The following is a 21,668-nucleotide window of genomic DNA, read 5'->3' as shown; positions in this document are numbered from 1 at the left end:
GGCAGAGAGGGACCTGGGATAGGGGAAGGGGGAGGGAGAGGAAATTACCAGAAATTGGAGAATTCAATGTTCATACCACCAGGCTGGAGGCTACCCAGATGGTAGATGAGGTGTTGCTCTGCCAACCTGAGTTTGGCCTTATCATGGCAGTAAAGGAGGCCATGTATGGACATATAGACATGCTTTATGCATGTGTACCTTTCTCCTGCATTTGATTCTCAAATTGCACCATGTCACAACTTGAAGCTGGCCATGTATAATTTCCTTGTTTGTCTCTGTTGCTTTTCTTAAACAGGGAAACTTCAATAGCTATTCTCAAGTCCTCTGGGACCTTGCCTATTATTAGAAATGGTATAACGATATCTGTCAAGGCTCCAGCAATCTACTCATTTGCCTTTTATAATAATTTGGGAAAGATCCCATCAGGTCCTGTAAGTTTAGTCACCTTAAAATTCTTCAAGAACCTCAATATGCCCTAGAAAATCAATGCACTCCTCCTTCTTGTTCTCCCTTTTCTTGCTATCATCCATATCATTTTTTTCTTGGTGAGTATCAGTGGCTCCAGGCATAACTTCTATCTTTTGTCCTTGTGCTCCTACCTGCTCTCCTGTTACATTTTTATTTTTAATGTATGTATAAAATGCCTTTGGATTATCTTCTGTCTTTATTACTGGCCTGGTATTGGAATTTGTTTCTTGTTAAAAATGAGTACAGTTATCTATGTATGTACAGTATTTGTGAGTTCTTGCCACTTTTAATCTTCGGGACTCCTGCTGGCCTGGGAATGGCAGATCAATAGGTTTTCAATATTCCTCTCAATTGCACATTTTATTGATTAATTTGAAGTAGGGAGTATATTTCGATTTCCACACCAGAATCAAAGCTCAACTGCAGCAAAATACTGCTTCCGGCGCATGTACAGCATAATGTAACTTCTATCATTCAGTGGAAGCCTGACTATTATCCATATTTCTGCCAGGGGTGGACACGTTTATTGCATGAAGTGTCATGAGTGGAATTAGAATGTTGGAAGTATCAGTGGTTCATGCTGCATCTGATATGATAGGATGTGTGTTGGGGTGGTTGAAAATAGGACACTGCCATGGGCAACTTCTTTGGAACTGATTTCTGTCCAACAATCATATCCACCTTCCTTTCGTCTGAGCATGGCTTCAGCCAGTGGAGAGGGTTTTCCTTGTTTGATATTGACAGCCATTGCTTCTCCTTGGGCTGCATGGAAGACCCTAATGTAAGAATGCTTCCATTTTACAAACTAGAAGTCCTATTCAATTAATATGCTTCTTATGAATTGTGCAAACCATATATAATTTTATATGTCAATGCTTGCTTTGTAGAAATTTTCTGAGACTGATTTATTTTTGTTAACTAACCATATCTATATTGTTGAGCCAAAAACATTGTTGTTACACGTTAATTGGAGCTCAGGATACACAGTATATTCATAGTCGATGACACCTCTGGACATTGAACTAGAACCTCAAACACGTGTAGTCATATGTCTTTTTGTAGTAGGTCTGAAATCAGTTGTGATTCTTATATGTGTATTAGGTACACGTGTGCAAAGCACGTGGATAATGCAGATGTTAAACTATGCATATTGTCCATTTAATTGTGAAATTAACTCTTATTTGTCACTTAGCATTATTTGTAGACACCCAGGAAACAGGTCTACAATCACATTATGCAGAAGGATCATCAAATATTGATAGATTTGTTGGGGAGTCTTTAGAAGCTAAGTTCATTACATTTATGTGGGAGCTTTGGATTGAATTATCATGAGCATTTAGTTTATGGATAGCTTCCATTGCTTGTGATGGTTGTGGGCGACTTCAACCAGGGTAGCTTGAAGTGTTTGACAAACTACTAACAACCTGCCACCTGCAGAACTAGAGGAGCCACCACACTCAATCACTATTACACCACCCTCAAGAACATTTACTCTGCCATTCCATTTGTCTGCACTGTAGCAAGACTGATCACCTGGCTTTATTTCTACTCCCAGAATAAAGGCAGAGACTTAGAACTGAAGCTCCAATGGTAAGGACCATGAAGGTATGGTCAAGGGAGGCAGAGAGGTGTTAACAGGACTGGTTTCAATTGGTAGATTGGGCTGTATTTCGGGTTTCATCTTTGGATCAGAATGCATATGCCACAGTCATCACTGCATCAAGACCTATGTGGATGAGGGTATGCTTTTGAGAACATACCTAGTTTTCCTAAATAAGAAGCTATGGATGAAGCAGGTGGTTCACAGTATGCTGAGAGCCAGATCTGAGGCATTCAATACTAGTGACAGTGAAGGCTACCATAAGAGTGAAAAGGCATTTTGGTCTGAAATTTGAGTCACTGGATGGACTATAACTATGGAGTGCTTTGCATATCATTACTTCCTATAAGTTGAGACCTACAACATAAATAGCAGTGATGCTTTACTCCCAAATGAGCTCAACACTTTTTGAAAAGAAGAAGAATACTACATTGCAAATCTCTTTAACATTTGGTGAGCCTGTGATCTCTTTTTCAAAGGCCAACATAAAAACATCTTTTGCAAGGTGTCAGGCCCCGATGGTGTATCTAGTACTGAACACTTGTGCCAGTCAACTGACTGGAGTGTTGATAGACATCTTCAACTTCTCATTGGTGTGGTCTGAATATCCCACCTCCTTTAAAAGAACAACAATCACACAGGTGCCCAGGAAGAACAGGGTGAGCTGCCTCAGCAACTATCAACTCACAGTGCTTCCAGAGGTTGGTTATGGCTAGAATTAGTTCCTGACTGTGCAACAACCTGGACCCACTGCAGTTTGCCTACCACCAGCATAGGCAACAGTGAATGCAATCTCACTGGCTCTTCACTCTGCTTTGGAGAACCTAAACAACAATATGTGAGTCTGACCACTGTTTATCAATTGCAGATCGATGTTCATCCATTCAATATTAATCAGTAAGCTTCTAATCCTGTGCCTCTGTACCTCCCTCTGTAAATGGATCCCCAACTTCCTCATCTCGAGACCACAGTCTGTACTGATCGATTAAAAACTCATCCTTGCTGACAGTCAACACAGATTCACATCAAAGATGCATGATTTGCACATTGCTGTATTAGCTCTGCATTCATGACCGTGTGGTTAAGCACAGCTCAAGAGACATCTATAAATTCTCAAATGTCGCCACTGTAAAATCTCAAATAGCAAAGAGGAGTAGGATAAGATCAGCTGGTTGAGTTGTGTTACAACAACAACTCCAAGTCAAAATCAGCAAGACCAAGAAACTGATTGTGCATTTCAGGAAGGGAAAGATGGGAGAGCACATACCAGTCCTCTGAGGGGTAAGAGGTGGAAAGGGTGAGCAGCTTTAGATTCCTGGGTGTCATTGACTTGAAGGATCTCTCCTGGGCCCCACACATTGATGCAATCAAGAAGAAGACACACCAGCACCCTTACTTCATAGGAATATAAGGAGATTGTGACCAAATGCTTTTGCAGATTTTTATAGATTGGCAGTAGAGAGCGTTCTAACTGGTTGCAATATAGCCTGGTATAGAGCTTCCAATGGATCACATGTGGCTACAGCGGATTACCGACTCAGCCAGCTTCATAATGGGCACGACCTTCCCTACCATTGAGGACATCTTCCAGAGATGGTGCCTCAAAAGATAGCATCCATCATTAAGGACCCTCACTATCCAGTACTCGCTCTCTTCTTCTTATTACCTTCAGGGAGGAGGTTCGGGAGCCTGAAGACTTCATACTCAATGGCTCAGAAACAGTGTCTTCCCCTTTCCTATCAGATTTCTGAATGGTCCATGAGCACTATCTCATTATTCTTCTTTTGCACTAGCTATTGATTTTGTATTTTCTAATAATTTTTATGTCTTGTACTATACTACTGCCATAAAACATCTGCATTTCACATCATATATGACAGTGATGATAAACCTGATTCTGATAGGTTAATTTGTGGAAGGACCCACTCCAAGACTGGGTGATAAAAGAACAGTGTCTAAGATAAATAGACTTTGCTTTTATCTGGGAGAATTTATTTTCTGACTAAATCACCCACAGGAATAAATGTCTACATGGTGTATCTGATGAGAAACATATCCAACTAGCTAATACATGTCCATTTTCCTTCACAAGTAGTATTATTTTGTTACCCCAAGCAACCAAAGCAAGTTCGAAAACTTGTGGCTGAATTCTGCTCCTAAGTCTTAACTGTCTTAAAACTAATTAGTGTGATAAAGAAGACAATAGGCAATTTGAAATCTTGTTTAAATTGCCTGGATTAATCAGGATTTGGTTGCCAAGGTATCAGGATAGTATCCAACTCATTATCCTCTCCAATGAGACAGCCTTAACAGTTTAGTGTTCTTCTTGTGCTCACCTACCACTCTGCATCCGACACATTATCCTCCGCAACTTCTGCCATTTCCAAACAGGTCCTACCACTTTTTGTATCATTACCCCAACCCCCAGCTTTCCCACAGGGATCCCTTATCCATTCGTCCCTCCCCACTAATCTTCCTCCCAACACTTACCACTGCAAGCGGCCTAAGTGCTCCATCTGCCCATTCACCTCCTCCCTCACCTCCGTTTGAGGCCCCAAACAGTCCTTCCACATGAGGCACTCTAGTGCTCCCAATGCAATGAGACCCATCGTAAATTGGGGGGCCGTTTTGTTGAGCACCTCCTCACTATCCGCCACAAGTGGGACTTCCTGGTGGCCAAACATGTTAATTCCAATTCCCATAGCATGAATATTGATTTCTCTTTCTGGTAAACAGTTCCCCCCGCCCTCCCCAGCCTTTTTTCTCCAGCCCTTGACTTTTCTCACCCACCTGGCTTCACTTACCGCCTTTCGGCTAACCTCCTTCTTTTTCCCCTTCCCTCACCCTTTTTAGTGTGGCATCTCAGCCCGAAACATTGACAATCCATTCATTTCCATAGATGTTTTCTGACCTGCTGAGTTCCTCCAGTATTTTGGGTGAGTATTTTGGATAGTAAATTGCTTCCTTCAAGTTTCAGATTCGTTGTGTAAATCTTGTTGGTATCTGCAATAGTCAATGGTTCATTCATTAAGAATAAAAATCGCCATACCATAAATCTACTCTAACTTGTACAAGCTTGCTGGGTTGTCACTTAATCACCTTTGCTTGCTGTTTAATGTCAAAAGTCCAAACTTTCTTGGATTCACTAGGGGATTCTTATAAGCTGATTCACCTATGAATCTATGGCATAAGATATATTTTATCTTTCGACCTACATCTGAAGTAATGTTGGAAAAGGCAGCTGAATGCTATCTAACTTGATTTACAAGGTTTGTCTCCTTTGTCTCCTGAAACATTAGCTTCAACTTTTAGTTATTTTTATGCTGCTGTCATCATGTATATAAACATCCCACATTCTATGTAATCTCTGCTATTATGCACTCTTACGTAAGCATATATTATAGTTGATGATAACAAAGCCTTCTTACTTCTACTTTAACTCATTGAAGTCTGCAGTTAGCTGGAAGTGAGGAATGCCTTTTCAATGTTTCATCAGTGACCTATCTACATTAACACTTTAAGCTTATTTTATTAGTTATTCTTTCAAGTGTTGTGAATTATTGTATGTAGCTGTTCTCAGTTAATGCTGAAACTTTAAATTTTGATTTTGCATTAATATTTAAGTATCATTTACATATCGGAAGATACATCAGAAGTGACTAAGATGAAGCATATTCCATCTGGTAATGGTTGCAATTAATTTATCTGCACTGGACCCTGGCTCATTTTCCAAGTAATACTGGCTGCTTTCTTGGGCCTAAGCTATACCCTGTTTTTTGACCTTTGAAATCTTCATCCACATTCAAATCTGTATCATGTTCAATTCAAGAGTTGGCGTGAAAGGACACAAAGGCTGAAGGAGTTGTTGATGGTGTGGAAGGTAGTCTTAGACCGCAGGGAGATAATGAAGTGCAGGTGAAATGGGCTGAAATGTGGCAGTTGGAGTTCAGTCCAAGACACATGTGATGTAAAGGAAACCTTGGTAGATAAAACTAGAGGACATAGATTTTGGTTAATGGGGAAGGGATTTAGAGGAGATCTGAGGAGGTTCTTCTCAGAGAGTGGTAAGTCCCTGAATATGCTCCCTATGAGAGTGGTTGAAGCAGGGTTGCCTCCCAATGGTCCAGATCAGTGGTTCCCAACCTGGGGTCCCAGGACCTTTGCTTAATGGTATTGGTCCATGGCATAAGGAAGGTTGAGAACCCTTGGTTTTGATAAGCTCTTGAACTGTCGAGACATAGGGCCAAGTACTGGGAGTTGGGATTTCTATGGATGGTGTCCTCTGGTTTGCATGGGTTGAATGGTCTGTTTTTAGGCTATCTGACTCTATCTTCTTGTATTGTCCCATATTGCTCTGACAACGGATACTTTGATGTGGATTTTCCTTCAGCTTGCTGTCAGGTGGATAGTTCTATGGGATCCTCGATATCCAACAAAAATGAACAACAGGTACAGTGAAAATTTTTCACAGACAGCAATCAGAAATTGGAAAGTCTAATTTATAATTAATATTTCAGTGAGCTCTGAGTAGAGTTTGAAACAGAAAGGTGAAACTGAAGTATCATGAAGCTATTAAAAATATTACAATTGTGAAGTCTGATATTTTAAAATATTAACTGTAGAAAATGAACAATCCACATTTTGTTCAAAGCCTGGGTGATTGCCAGGCAGTAATTAACAGGTTAATTAAAGCAAAATCAACATCTGAACCTCATGTGGAAAAGTATCCTTTTCTGGATATTTTACAGTGAAAATATTTGAAGTGCTTGTCAGATCTCTAATGTCTCAAGATTGTGATGGAGAAGGCTGGAGAGAAACAGAAATCATTGACATTATCTATTATGTATCAACATTTAACTGTACAGGTGCCTGCTCAGGATGTCATTGCAATTGTCACGGTATAATAAGATTGTAACAATAGTGATGATTGACATCTTTGCTATCACTGCAAATGCAAAACCTGGACATTTTGACTTCCTGCACATTAGTTCAATTTGTTTGTGAATGGTTAAGTGGAGCAAAAGTGTTGCTTGTCCTTCCACCCTCTTGTCTTGCTCTTCCTTCCCCAGTGTTTGTCAAAGATTAAAGTATTCCTCGTCCTAATTTGAAATCACTGTTCCCTACTTCAGTCTTATTCATTCTGAAATGCCTTAATACAGACTAATACAGTCTAATTAAATCCAAGTTTACTGCAGTTTGCCCTTATTTTGAAAGCAAAGCATGTGAGTAAATAATTGCTTTGTAGATCTTTTAGTGAGGGTGTGGGTGATGGCACTGGTGGGGGGGGGGGGTGGGAATTTCCTTGCCAATATCAACACATGAAGTGATAATGTATGTGCAAAATGTATTAGAAATCTAGCAGCAATAATACACTGAAGTAAATGAGAAATAATTATTCAGAGTTTTTCTTTGTAATTTATTTTTTAATTGAAGTTCATCATCAAACAAATATTTCCATAAGATGTATTTCAGACATTGTACATATATATCATATAATCATATATATCACAAATCTCCACAAAATATTTATCTGAGGTATACACTTATAGAAAAGAGTGGAAAGAAAAAACAAGCAAAAGGAAAAATTATATATTCAGAGCTTTTAATGAAATTTCTTTACTTCATGTTTATCTTGTTACAATGTATACAGTGCATTATTTAAAGTGGCACCTGGAGTAATGGTGCAGTTTGGCTTTGCTTATTTGAGGAAGAGTACAGTAGCATCAGAGGCAGTTCAGAAGAGATTCACTGGGTTGAGAGAGTTGTCCTATCACAAATGGCTAAAAGCATTGTAGTTTAGAAGTTTGAGGTGTGAACACACAAGGGCATGAGAAAGCAGGAGCAGGAGGAGATCACCTAGACCAGTGGTCCCCAACCTCCGGGCCACGGACTGATACCGGGCCGCGAAGCGTGCAGGGGTGCAGTGGTAGCCGGAGCACACCCAGCACATCTTTAAGAAAAAAACTGAAATAAACAAACTAACAAGCAACACACCTCTGATCTGGGCTGACATTTACATGCCGGGCAGCACCTAATTAATTAGCTTGTTTATTTCAGCTTTTTTCTTAAAGATGTGCTGGGTGTGTTCCGGCTACCGCTGCAACCATGCATGCTTTGCGGCCCGGTATCAGTCCGTGGCCCGGAGGTTGGGGACCACTGACCTAGACCCTCAGGTCTGCTCTGCCATTCAGTATGATCGTGGCTGATCCACCCCAGGCCTCAACACTTCCCAGATGCCAAATCCCCATAGACCTTATTGAAAAATGTAAGATCCCAGGGAAGCATAACAAGGTAGATGCAATGTTTGGACTACTGAGGAGTATTGCCAAAGAGGGACATATTTACAAGATAAGGAGGCAGTAATTTAAAATGAGGTTGGAGTAATTTCTTCTAGCAGATTGTGTTGAATCTGTGGACTACTTCACCCCCAAAAGGTATACAGAGTCAGAACTTCGATCACAGAAACGGGTCCTTTGGCCCATCTGATCCATGGTGATTATTGTCTTGCATGAACTAACCAGCATTTTCTTGTGTTAGTTTCATTCTTGGTATGTAACACTAGAGTTATGCAGTAGCTCCTTGTAAATTATTTATGAGATGATACTGTTTAATACACTTGAATAGTGGTTTCATTAAGGAAAACCTTAATCTGTGGGACTGTTGGAATCTAGTCAAGAAATAGAGGAAGCTTTACTCCTTAATTATGCTTGTGTCATTAACACAGTTATTGCACTATTTACATAAACTGGGTACAAGAGTTTTCTGCTCTTTTTCCATTGCAGTGGGCACACTTGAGCATGGTAATGATTTTATTGTACATATAACCATATAACAATTACAGCACGGAAACAGGCCATCTCGGCCCTTGTGCCGAATGCTTACTCTCATGTAATCCCACTGAACTGCACTCAGCCCATAACCCTCCACTCCTTTCCTGTCCATATACCTATCCATTTTACTTTAAATGACAAAACCGAACCTGCCTCTACCACTTCTACTGGAAGCTCATTCCACACAGCTCCCACTCTCTGAGTAAAGAAATCCCCCTCATGTTACCCTTAAACTTTTGCTCCCTAAGTCTCAACTCATGTCCTCTTGTTTGAATCTCCCCTACTCTCAATGGAAAGTCTATCCCCCTCATAATTTTAAATACCTCTATCAAGTCCCCAGTCAACCTTCTACGCTCCAAAGAATAAAGACCTAACTTGTTCAATCTTTCCCTGTAACTTAAGTGCTGAAACCCAGGTAACATTCTAGTAAATCTTCTCTGTACTCTCTCTATTTTGTTGGCATCTTTCCTATAATTCGGTGACCAGAACTGTACACAATACTCCAAATTCGGCCTTACCAATGCCTTGTACAATTTTAACATTACATCCCAACTCCTATACTCAATGCTCTGATTTATAAGGGCCAGCATACCAAAAGCTTTCTTCATCACCCTTTCCACATGAGATTCCACCTTCAGGGAACTATGCACCATTATTCCTCGATCACTCTGTTCTACTGCATTCTTCAATGCCTAATCATTTACCATGTATGTCCTATTTGGATTATTCCTACCAAAATGTAGCACCTCACACTTATCAGCATTAAACTCCATCTGCCATCGCTCAGCCCACTCTTCTAACTGGCCTAAATCTCTCTGCAAACTTCGAAAACCTACTTCATTATCCACAACGCCACCTATCTTAATATCATCTGCATACTTACTAATCCAATTTACTACCCCATCATCCAGATCATTAATGTATACGAAAAACAACATTGGACCCAGTACAGATCCCTGAGGCACACCACTCGTCACCGTCCTCCAACCTGACGAACAGTTATCCACCACTACTCTCTGGCATCTCCCATCCAGCCACTGTTGAATCCATTTTACTACTTCAATATTAATACCTAACGATTGAACCTTCCTAACTAACCTTCCAAATGGAACCTTGTCAAAGGCCTTACTGAAGTCCATATAGACAACATCCACTGCTTTACCATCGTCAACTTTCCTAGTAACCTCGTAACCGCCTGCTATTTCTACACTAACCTCCCTCAAGGTCCTAGGGAATATCCTGTCAGGATGCAGGGATTTATCTACTTTTATATTCCTTAAAAGCGCCAGTACTTCCTCCTCTTTAATCATCATAGTTTCCATAACTTCCCTACTTGTTTCCCTTACCTTACACAATTCAATATCCTTCTCCTTAGTGAATACCAAAGAAAAGAAATTGTTCAAAATCTCCCCCATCTCTTTCGGCTCCACACATTGCTGTCCACTCTGATTCTCTAAGGGACCAATTTTATCCCTCACTATCCTTTTGCTATTAATGTAACTGTAGAAACCCTTTGGATTTATTTTCACCTTACTTGCCAAAGCAACCTCGTATCTTCTTTTAGCTTTTCTAATTTCTTTCTTAAGATTCTTCTTACATTCTTTATATTCCTCGAGCACCTCATTTACTCCATTCTGCATATATTTATTGTAGATATCACTCTTTTTCCTCACCAAGTTTCCAATATACCTTGAAAACCATGGCTCTCTCAAACTTTTAACCTTTCCTTTCAACCTAACAGGAACATAAAGATTCTGCACCCTCAAAATTTCACCTTTAAGTGACCGCCATCTCTCTATTACATCCTTCCCATAAAACAAATTGTTCCAATTCACTCCTTCTAAATCCTTTTGCATCGCCTCAAAGCTTTTTATTTAACTTTCCGGTGCTTGGTTGCATAATTGAGGAATAGTTTTGTCTTACATCTTTGCTGTTAATGATCTGTTGTTACAAAATACAATAACAGGTATTTCTTCAAAATTTAAACTATATTTTTAATTACTCCTACATTCTGCTGCATTTAACTTTTAATTTTAACAGGACTATTTTCAAAGACTTTTGATCTGACCCTATCAGACATTCCCTTTATTCTAACCATGTTTTTTCTATTTCACTGCCAATTAAACACACTTTATTTTCTAACCTCAGAATAGTTTACCTGAAAGGTCAATAATTCAGCAAGATTCCCTTTCCAAAGATACTTCCTGACCTGTGAAGCATTTTCTGTTTTTATTTCAGATTTTCAGCATCGGCAGTTTTTGCTTTTCAAAAGCAAATGGGATCTTGGACAATAAATAGGGAAACTTATAAATAGCTGGAAATTATTCTGAAATTTCAAAGCTCTGGTTAGGCCAGAATTAGAATGTTTATTTCTGTTGATGACATTTCACTATCTCACCAAATGTCACTGGGACTACTGTGGAATTTAAGTTTGGTTAACAATCTAGAATTAAAAGTAAACTATGAGGGGTGATTGATAAGTTTGTGGCCTAAGGTAGAAGGAGTCAATTTTAGAAAACCTAGCTCATTTATTTTTCAATATAGTCCCCTCCTACATTTACACACTTAGTCCAGTGGTCATGGAGCATACAGATCTTGGACCTCCAGAAAGTGTCCACAGCAGTGGTGATTGATAAGTTTGTGACCTAAGGTAGAAGGAGATGAGTTATACAGCTCTCTTTACATGTATTTGCAGTTCAACTCTTTGAGTGATTATGCAGGAAGCTTGAAGTTAATAACTTATCAGTTAATAACTCATCAGGGATGATTGATAAGTTCATGGCCTAAGGTAGGAGATGAGATTTCAATTTCTTGCTGGCATACTCAGTGGATCAAAGAACCATAATAGAATCAATGAAAGTCCACACCCAGCAGAGCTGGAATCAATGTGCAAAAGACAGCAAGCTATACAAATACAAAGGAGGGAAAAAGCAGCAATAAATATTGAGAACCTGAGATGAAGAGATTTTGAAAGTGAGTCCACAGGTTGTTGGAACAGTTCAGTGTTGAACAAATGAAGTTGAATGAAGCTTCCCCACTGGTTCAAGAGCCTGATAGTTGAGGGGTTTTAACTGTTCCTGAACCTGGTGGTGTGAGTCCTGAGGTTCCTGTACCTTCTTCCTGATGGCACAGTGAGAAGAGAGCATGACCTTGGAGATCGAATTCCCTAATAATGGATGTTGCTTTCCTGTGACAGCGTTTCATGTAGATGTGCTCAGTGGAGGAGAGGGATTTACCTGTGATGGACTGGGCTGTTTCCACTGCTTTTTGTAGGTTTTTCCGTTCAAAGACATCGGTGTTTCCATACCAGGCTGTAATGCAACTAGTCAATATATCCATCACACATCTTTAGAAGTTTGTCAAAGTTTTAGATGTCATGCTGAATCTTTGCAAACTTCTAAGGAAGTAAAGGTGCTGCCGTGCTGTCTTTGTAATTGCACTTACTATATGTGCTGGATCCAGGACAGGTCCTTAGAAATGATAACACTGAGGAACTAAAAGTTGCTGATCCTCTCCACCTCTGATCCCCTGATGAGGATTGGCTCATGGACCTCCAGTTTCCTCCTCCTGAAGTCAATAATCAGCTCCTTGACCTTGCTGACATTGAATGAAAGATTGTTGTGGCACCATTCAGCCAGATTTTCAGTCTCTCGCCTATGTGCTGATTCAACACCACCTTTGATTCAGCCTACAACAGTGGTGTCATCAGCAAATGTGAATATGGCATTGGAGCTGTGCTTAGCCACACTGTCATAAGTGTAAAGAGAGCAGGGGGCTAAGCACACAGTCTTATAGATCTCCAGTGCTGATGGAGATCATGGAGGAAATGTTGTTGCCAATCCAAACTGACTGGGGTTTGCATGTGAGGAAATCGTGGATCCAATTGCACAAAGAGGTATTGAGGCCAAGGTCTTGAAGCCTATTACATGGTAAATATAAATAGGAACCCAATTTGGCAATGAGCAGTAGTAGTTCTAAAGCTAAAAAATATATCCTGTTACCCTCAAATGTCTAAATGCCATTTGAGGATGGTGGTAGTTGGATAAGCATGAAGGAATAAATTTTTTAGGATGCCTGGGACAGGAAGGGGAATAGGACTGGCATATTGCTCTCCAGAAAGCCAACTCAAGTTGATGGGCTGAATGGCTTCCTTTGGTGCTATTATGACTTGTTGGGTATTATAATACCCATGTCAGGATGCTGTTCATCGTCTATAGCTCAGCATTTAATACCATCATTCCCACAATCCTGATTGAGAAGTAGCAGAACCTGGGCCTCTGTAACTCCCTCTGCAATTGGATCCTCAGCTTCCTAACCAGAGGACCACAATGTGTGCAGATCGGTGATAGCACATCCTCCTTGCTGACAATCAACACTGGCGCACCTTGGGTGTGTGCTTGGCCCACTGCTCTACTCTCTATATATGCATGACTTTGTGGGTAAACATCGCACAAATACCATCATTAAATTTGCTGACCATTGTTGGTAGAATCTTAGGTGGTGATGAGAAGGTGTACAGGAGTGAGATATGCCAAATAGTGGAGTGATGCCGCAGCAACAACCTGGCACTCAATGCCAGTAAGATGAAAGAGATGATTATAGACTTCAGGAAGGGTAAGATGAAGGAACACATACCAATCCTCGTAGAGGGATCAGAAATGGAGAGAATGAGCAGCTTCAAGTTCCTGAGTGTTGATATCTGAAGATCTAACCTGGTCCCGACATATCGATGTAGTTATAAAGAAGGCAAGATAGTGGCTATACTTTATTAGGAGTCTGAAGAGATTTGGCATGTCAACAAATACACTCAAAAACTTCTATCGTTGTACTGTGGAGAGCATTCTGACAGGCTGCATCACTATCAGGTATGGAGGGGCTACCGCACTGGACTGAAAGAAACTGCAGAAGGTTATAAATCTAGTCAGCTCCATCTTGGGCACTAGCCTACAAAGTACCCAGGACATCTTTAGGGAGTGGTGACTCAGAAAGGCAGCGTCCATTATTAAGGACCTCCAGCACCCAGGTCATGCCTGTTTTTCACTGTTCAATGAGGTTTCAATGAGGTAGGAGGTACAGAAGCCTGAAGGCACACACACAGTGTTTCAGGAACAGCTTCTTCCCCTCTGCCATCTGATTCCTAAATGGACATTGAATCTTTGGACACTACCTCACTTCTTAAAAAAAAATAACAGTATTTCTGTTTTTGCTTGTATTTGTAATCTATTCAATATATATTATTGATTTACTGGTTTATTTATTATTATTATTATTATTATTTTCTTCTTCTCTGCTAGATTATGTATTGCATTGAACTGCTGCTGCTAAGTTAACAAATTTCACAGCACATGCCGGTGATAATAAACCTGATTCTGATTCTGAATAGTCTGCTGTATTATCTTAGCTCAGCTAATAAATTTTTCTCTCCGTCCAGGACAGTCTAGACTCCCATAGACATTTGTTTTTTCCATTAGCTGACCAGGGGCTGAGCCTCCAACTTAGAAAAGTCCTGAGGATTAACCCTTAGGATCAGTGTGGTATAGCAGCTTGCTTGTTAGAAATCCGTACGTATTTGGTTTTTCACAAAAATCCATATCTATTGTGTAAATGGCTTGGAAGAAATTTTGACCAGATTTGTTGAATGAATCATGACAAATTTTCTTAGTTTTCCTCAGCTGCAGGTGAATATTGTTCATCCTATTCATATGTACATCAAGTGCAAGAATGCAAGTTTGAGCTGCATTCCAACCTCAAGAAGCTGACTGCCAAGTAGCATAATCAGGAGATTTGTGCCTTGTTAACCCTCAACTGCTGATCTAAATATATTCTTCAGATCTCTAGCTTGGGTACATTATTTAGTCTTTTCTATGGGAGTGTGGTCTTCAGATGGTTAAATTGAAGGTATATTGGGAAACTTGGCACAATTGGCTGAGTTATTTTCAAGGCATTTTTTTTTGCCAGTTTGCCATTGGAATCTCACTTTTCGCATTGCTACTGTTCACAAGGTGCGAAAATGTTCCACTCTTAGTAGCAAAAAAAAAATCCGATCTGTTTTACAGGATTTCATTGGATGTGCTTTGCTGCAGAATCATGGATGGAAGCATGGTAGCAGCCTTGGAGAAACTCTGCAGGGTATGTGTCCATGTTCTAACACTTTTAGAAATGTCGTGTTACTGTGTTTTGATATTGGAAGCTGAATGATAATATTATTGCTGTACACTAGAGGCCTCTTCAATCCTAGTTTGTCAGTTAGAAAAACAAGCTCTGCTTTCTTTCACTTGTCTGATCACATTCGGGGGAATTCAAAGTGTAGATTTCGGATGGCATATACTCAGAGGAGTGTCACAAAAGAGAAGAAGGAGAGGGGAAGGCAGAAATAGAGGAGGATAGACTAAAGAGGCAGTGGAAGAGGGGAAGAGAGGGATATTGGGACTGAAGAAGGAAAGCAGGTAGAAGGAAGTGAACAAAGGGATTATATGGTTACAGGAGAGAGCAGAGATTATGGGAAGTGCTTAGGATTATGGAGAGGCAACAAGAAGGAGTATCTGTATTGACAATAGCTCTGATTTAAAAGCTTATCCATGACCCAAAATTTAATAGATGCGACATAAGGACATAATATTACTGACTTATTTGAAAACATTTAATTCATGATATTTAAATATTAGATACTGTTAAGCAAAGTCAGTGCTACTTTTGCAGGTGTCGCAATATTTCTGTGCTTGCATTTCTGATTTTAGCATTAATTAAATTGGTTTATTATTGTCACACACAATGAGATGCAATGAAAAGCTTGCTGTAATCCCTTTCCTACTGATTAACCCAGGCTTCCAAAGGTATTCTTGGCACACACAGTCACATTCACAAACAAACGTACTGTTGTACGGTCTCCTGAATAAGTATCTATACATGCTTCCGGTGTCTTGAACAGTCAGAAACAACCTTCCACAACTGGTGGCTCGGTCTCACCAAACTACCGAATGCTGTCTGATAGCTGGCCCCCTAGTCTGACTTATAAGAACACAGATCACATTCTTATGTCTACACAGTTCAACTTTCAGCAGTGTACTTTGTCACTTCGTAGTTCTGTGGTTGTTGGCCTGAATAGATCTAAGAATGGGTACTACACTTCAAATATTCATCACTTTTGTCTACTGTCTTCACATGTTTCATTTCATTACAATGATGATATATAAACCAATATTTATATATTGTGACATTTAACTCACAAGATTTCTTAACAGTTATGTGCGATCTTTGGGACCTGAGCTGGGTTCTTCTGTAACATTTTCAGCCTTCTTTCTCTCATGCAATTTAAAAATAAACTACATTTTGAATTATAAAATAAACACTAGTAAAATGAAATGCAAAATATTATCATTTTACTTTTGCTTGCCTTGACTTTCTACTGTTTGTGTTGTTTCTCCCCTTTTTTATTGTAATCCAAACAGAGTACAGCACATAAGTAGGCTCTTGGACCCATCTAGTTCATGCCGAAACCATTTAAACTGACTATTCCCATTAATCTGCAGTGGGACCAGAGCCCTCCATATCCCAATCATCCATGTACCTGTCCAAACTTCTCTTAAACTTTGAAATTGAGCTTGCATGCACCATTTATGCTGGCAGCTCATTCCATACTCTCATGACCCTCTGAGTGAAGATGTTTCACCTATGTACCCCTTAAACTTTTCACCTTTCACCCTTAACCCATGATCTCTGGTTGTAGTCCCACCCAACCACTGTGGTAAAAGCCTGCTTGTATTTACTCTATTTACCCCTCCTAATTTTGTATACCTCTATCAAATCTTCTCTCATTTTACCTTCTAAGGAAGGTAAACCAGTCCTAACCTATTCAATATTTCCTCATAACTCAGATCCTCCAGACCTGGCAACATCCTTGTAAATTTTCTTTGTACTCTTTCAACGTAAACAAGGTCAATGTAAACATCTTTCCTGTAGGTAGGTGACTATAAACTGCACACAATACTCCAAATTAGGCTCCACCAATATCTAATACAACTTCGACATAACTTGCCATCTGCTGTACTCAATACATTGATTTATGAAGGCCAGTGCACCAAAAGCTTTCTTTATGACCCTATCTACCTGTGATGCCATTTTCAATGAATTATGGATCTGTATTCCCAGATCCCTTTCTCAGGCATCTACCTCAGTGCAAAACCTTGCACTTGTCTGCATTAAACTCCATCTGCCATTTTTCCAGCTGATACAGATCCCTCTGCAAGCCATGATAGCCTTCCTATCTGTCTACTACATTCCCAATTTGGTGTTAACTGCAAATTTGCTGATCCAGTTAACCACATCATCTTTATCAATGATCTGGATGATAATAAACAACAAAGGACCCAGCACCAATCCCTGGGACACCCCAGTAGTCACAGGCCTCCAGTCAGAGAGGCATCCATTTGCTATCACTCTCTGACTCTCCCACAAACCCAATGTCTAATCCAATTTACTACCTCATCTTGAATGACAAGTGACTGAACCTTCTTGACCAATCTTCCATGCAGGACCTTGTCAAATGCCTTACTAAAGTCCATGTAGACAACATCCACTGTCTTGCTTTCATCTACTTTCCTGGTAACTTCCTCAAAAAAAACTCTATAGGATCGGTTAGGTATCACCTACCATGCATGAAGCCATGCTTAATCAGTCCATGTCTATCCATATATTTATACCGTATATCCATTCCTTAGAATGCATTCCATCAATTTTCCAACAACTGGTGAAAGACTCACCAGCCGATAATTTCCTGGTTTATATTTAGAGCCTTTTTTAAACAGAGGAACAGTATTGGCTATCCTCCAAAACACTAATACCTCTCCTGTTGCTAAGGACGATTTGAATATCTCTGCTCGGGCCCCGGCAACTTCTGCATTTGCCTCCTGTACTGTTTGAGGGAACACTCTGTACTGTACTGTAATGTATATTGATTAGAAGTTTAAACAAAGTTGATAAAAAAATTAACATTTTTGCTTTATCAAGAGAAAGCATTATATCTATCCATTCAAAACTGTTGTTCCCTTAGCATTGTGCTTGTGCAGTCTACCTCACCTATGTTACAGAATCCCTTTTCTCACTAGCTTTTATTTTGTGCAGAAATTTCAGTTGGGATCCAAAACACGTTTTTACAACTTATATCCTAGTTTTCACACCATTGTAATTGTATTGAGTGAATTACTGAGATCATTAATAAACTCCCCACATAATTGCCAAAAAAGACCAAGACTCAGTTGCATAAAACAGAGGAGTTCTTTGTGGATGACCTGAATCAAGAAGAACTATTTGTAATAAAAATCCCAGCAAGTAGTGGATTGGAACTTTATGGCAGTTCACAAAATTGAGGTCAAAATATAACTGATTTTGTAACACATTTGATAAATTGTTCTACAAATAATGAAATTGCTTCCTAAACTCTAAAATTAATGAATTTTGTCTGCCACATGCAAAACTTCCTGTGAATTTTGATGAGTTCTCAAATATAGTAAAGATGAGTGCATCATTTTCATTTCAGAATGAGTCTTTGTTTATTACCTTTTATGAGTTAGAACTTTGTTTAAGTTGTTTTTGTCATTATCCTATTCCACTCAGCCCTATCTCTCTTTAGTTTCCTGTATTGTTCCAATAAGACCCAAAGTGAGCTTAAGGAGCAGTAGAATATCCAGGCATGTTGCAGCCTTCAGTCTTAATTTCAAATTTAGCATTTAGATGAGGTAATTTTCACAAGAAAATATGTGCTGAAGCCACCTGGACCTGCAAGCCTCCCCACTATTCAAAACAATCAGGGCAAATTTATGTTGGCCTAATCTCCGCTTTAGTACCAGTTCTCCATAACCCTCAGTTCCTTGGTATGAAAGGGGCTGGTGAATATTTGAAATGAGATGTAAGAGGAGCTAGTGGAAGCAGATAGTGTTTGAAATGCATTTGGAAAGGTGCTTGGATAGGAAAGGAGTAGAGGGATACGGACCTCATAGACAAGTGGGATTTGTGTAAACAAACATCACAATCGCCATGGTTGAGATAAGCCACAAGGACCAATTTCTGTGCTCTGTGTTTCTCTGATTCTATTATTTTGATCAGGCATGCTGCAATCATTTGGGTTCACCATTGCATTCAAAAATTTCTGAACATTTGTCTTTTCTCTTTCACAGCTGTTGCTTTATTTCGGAGTATTACTGGCATTCTTGTTTAACTTGGATAATTGCCAACTTCTTATTTCTTATTTCCTGCATGAGTTTTTACTTTCTACTCTATCCTCATTCATCTCTTTCTAATTCATCTCTGCAGTGTGCAGCACTTCATCACCTCTCTTGACCAGCACTACCATAATGTGCATCATTCTGTCTTTCAAGGTCTCCCACTTTGTTACAGACTTTCCCTATTCTCATCACCCCCTTCCCCTTCTCTGTTGCTTAACTATATAACCATATAACAATTTCAGCACGGAAACAGGCAATCTTGGCTCTTCTAGTCTGTGCCGAATGCTTACTCTCACCTTGTCCCACCGACCTGCACTCAGCCCATAACCCTCCATTTCTTTCCTGTCCATATACCTATCCAATTTTACTTTAAATGACAATACCGAACCTGCCTCTACCACTTCTACTGGAAGCTCATTCCACACAGCTACCACCCTATGAGTAAAGAAATTCCCCCTCGTGTTACCCCTAAAATTTTGCCCCCTAACTCTCAACTCATGTCCTCTTGTTTGAATCTCCCCTACTCTCAATGGAAAAACCCTATCCACGTCAACTCTATCTATCCCCCTCATTATTTAAAATACCTCTATCAAGTCCCCCCTCAACCTTCTACGCTCAAAAGAATAAAGTCCTAACTTGTTCAACCTTTCTCTGTAACTTAGGTGCTGAAACCCTGGTAACATTCTAGTAAATCTTCTCTGTACTCTCTCTATTTTGTTGACATCTTTCCTATAATTTGATGACCAGAACTGTACACAACACTTCAAATTTGGCCTTACCAAAGCCTTGTATGATTTTAACATTACATCCCAACTCCTATACTCAATGCTCTGATTTATAAAGGCCAGCATACCAAAAGCTTTCTTCACTACCCTATTCACATGAGATTCCACCTTCAGGGAACTATTATTCCTAGATCACTCTGTTCTACAACATTCTTCAGTGCCCTACCATTTGCCATGTATGTCCTATTTGGATTATTCCTACCAAAATGTAGTACCTCACACTTATCAGTATTAAACTCCAGCTGCCATCATTCAGCCCAGTCTTCTAACTGGCCTGAATCTCTCTGCAAGCTTTGAAAACCTACTTCATTATCCACAACGCCACCTATCTTAGTATCATCTGCATACTTACTAATCCAATTTACCACCCCATCATCCAGATCATTAATGTATATGACAAACAACATTGGACCCAGTACAGATCCCTGAGGCACACCACTAGTCACCAGTCTCCAACCTGACAAACAGTTATCCACCACTACTCTCTGGCATCTCCCATCCAGCCACTGTTGAATCCATTTCACTACTTTGATATTAATACCTAATGATTGAACCTTCCTAACTAACATTCCGTGCAGAACCTTGTCAAAGGCCTTACTGGAGTCCATATAGACAACATCCACTGCTTTACCCTCGTCAACTTTCCTCGTAACGTCTTCAAAAAATTCAATAAGATTTGTCAAACATGACCTTCCATGCACTCATCCATGTTGACTGTTCCTAAACAGACCCTGTCTATCCAGATAATTAAATATACCATCTCCAAGAATACTTTCCATTAATTTACGCACCACTGATGTCAAACTTAGAGGCCTATAATTGCTAGGTTTATTCTTAGAACCCTTTTTAAACAATGGAACCACATGAGCAATGCGCCAATCCTCCAGCACCATCCCTGTTTCTAATGACATTTGAAATATTTCTGTCAGAGCCCCTACTATTTCTACACTAACTTCCCTCAAGGTCCTAGGGAATATCCTGTCAGGACCCAGAGATTTATCCACTTTTATATTCCTTAAAAGTCCCAGTACTTTCTCCACTTTAATCGTCATAGTTTCCTTAACTTCCCTGCTTGTTTCCCTTTCCCTTATACAATTCAATATCCTTCTTCTTAGTGAATACCAAAGAGAAGAAATCGTTCAAAATCTCCCCCATCTCTTTCGGCTCCACACATAGCTGTCCACTCTGATTCTCTAAGGGATCAATTTTATCCCTCACTATCCTTTTGGTATTAACATAACTGTAGAAACTCTTTAGATTTAATTTCACCTTACTTGCCAAAGCAACCTCGTATCTTTTAGCTTTTCTAATTTCTTTCTTAAGATTCTTTTTACATTCTTTATATTCCTTGAGCACCTCATTTACTCCATGTTGCCTATATTTATTGTAGATATATCTGTTTTTCTGAACCAAGTTTCCAATATCCCTTGAAAACCATGGCTCTCTCAAACTTTTAACCTTTCCTTTCAACCTAACAGGAACATAAAGATTTTGCACCCTCAAAATTTCACCTTTAAATGACCTCCATTTCTCTATTACATCCTTCCCATAAAACAAATTGTCCCAGTCCACTCCTTCTAAATCCTTTTGTATCTCCTCAAATTTAGCCTTTCTCCAAAAAAAAATCCAACCCTGAGTCCAGTCCTATCCTTCTCCATAATTATATTGAAACTAATGGCATTGTGATCACTGGACCCAAGGTACTCCCCAACACATATCTCCATCATCTGACCTATCTTGTTCCCTAACAGGAGATCCAACACTG

General features: G+C 39.6%; 1 long non-coding RNA gene across 1 annotated transcript in view; it reads left to right on the top strand.

The window, feature by feature from the left end:
• The window catches only part of LOC132395515 (uncharacterized), a 170,421-nt gene that overhangs the window by 5,922 nt on the left and 142,831 nt on the right, over window positions 1–21,668 (top strand). Inside the window, exon 2 of the long non-coding RNA XR_009512635.1 lies at window positions 14,955–15,027. This is a non-coding gene — a long non-coding RNA (uncharacterized LOC132395515). The remainder of the gene's footprint in view (window positions 1–14,954; window positions 15,028–21,668) is intronic.

Source organism: Hypanus sabinus, chromosome 6 (genome assembly GCF_030144855.1).
Source record: "Hypanus sabinus isolate sHypSab1 chromosome 6, sHypSab1.hap1, whole genome shotgun sequence".
Classification (NCBI taxonomy): domain Eukaryota; kingdom Metazoa; phylum Chordata; class Chondrichthyes; order Myliobatiformes; family Dasyatidae; genus Hypanus; species Hypanus sabinus.
Note: the sequence above shows the minus strand (reverse complement) of the source record. Positions and strands in the feature narration are given on the sequence as shown.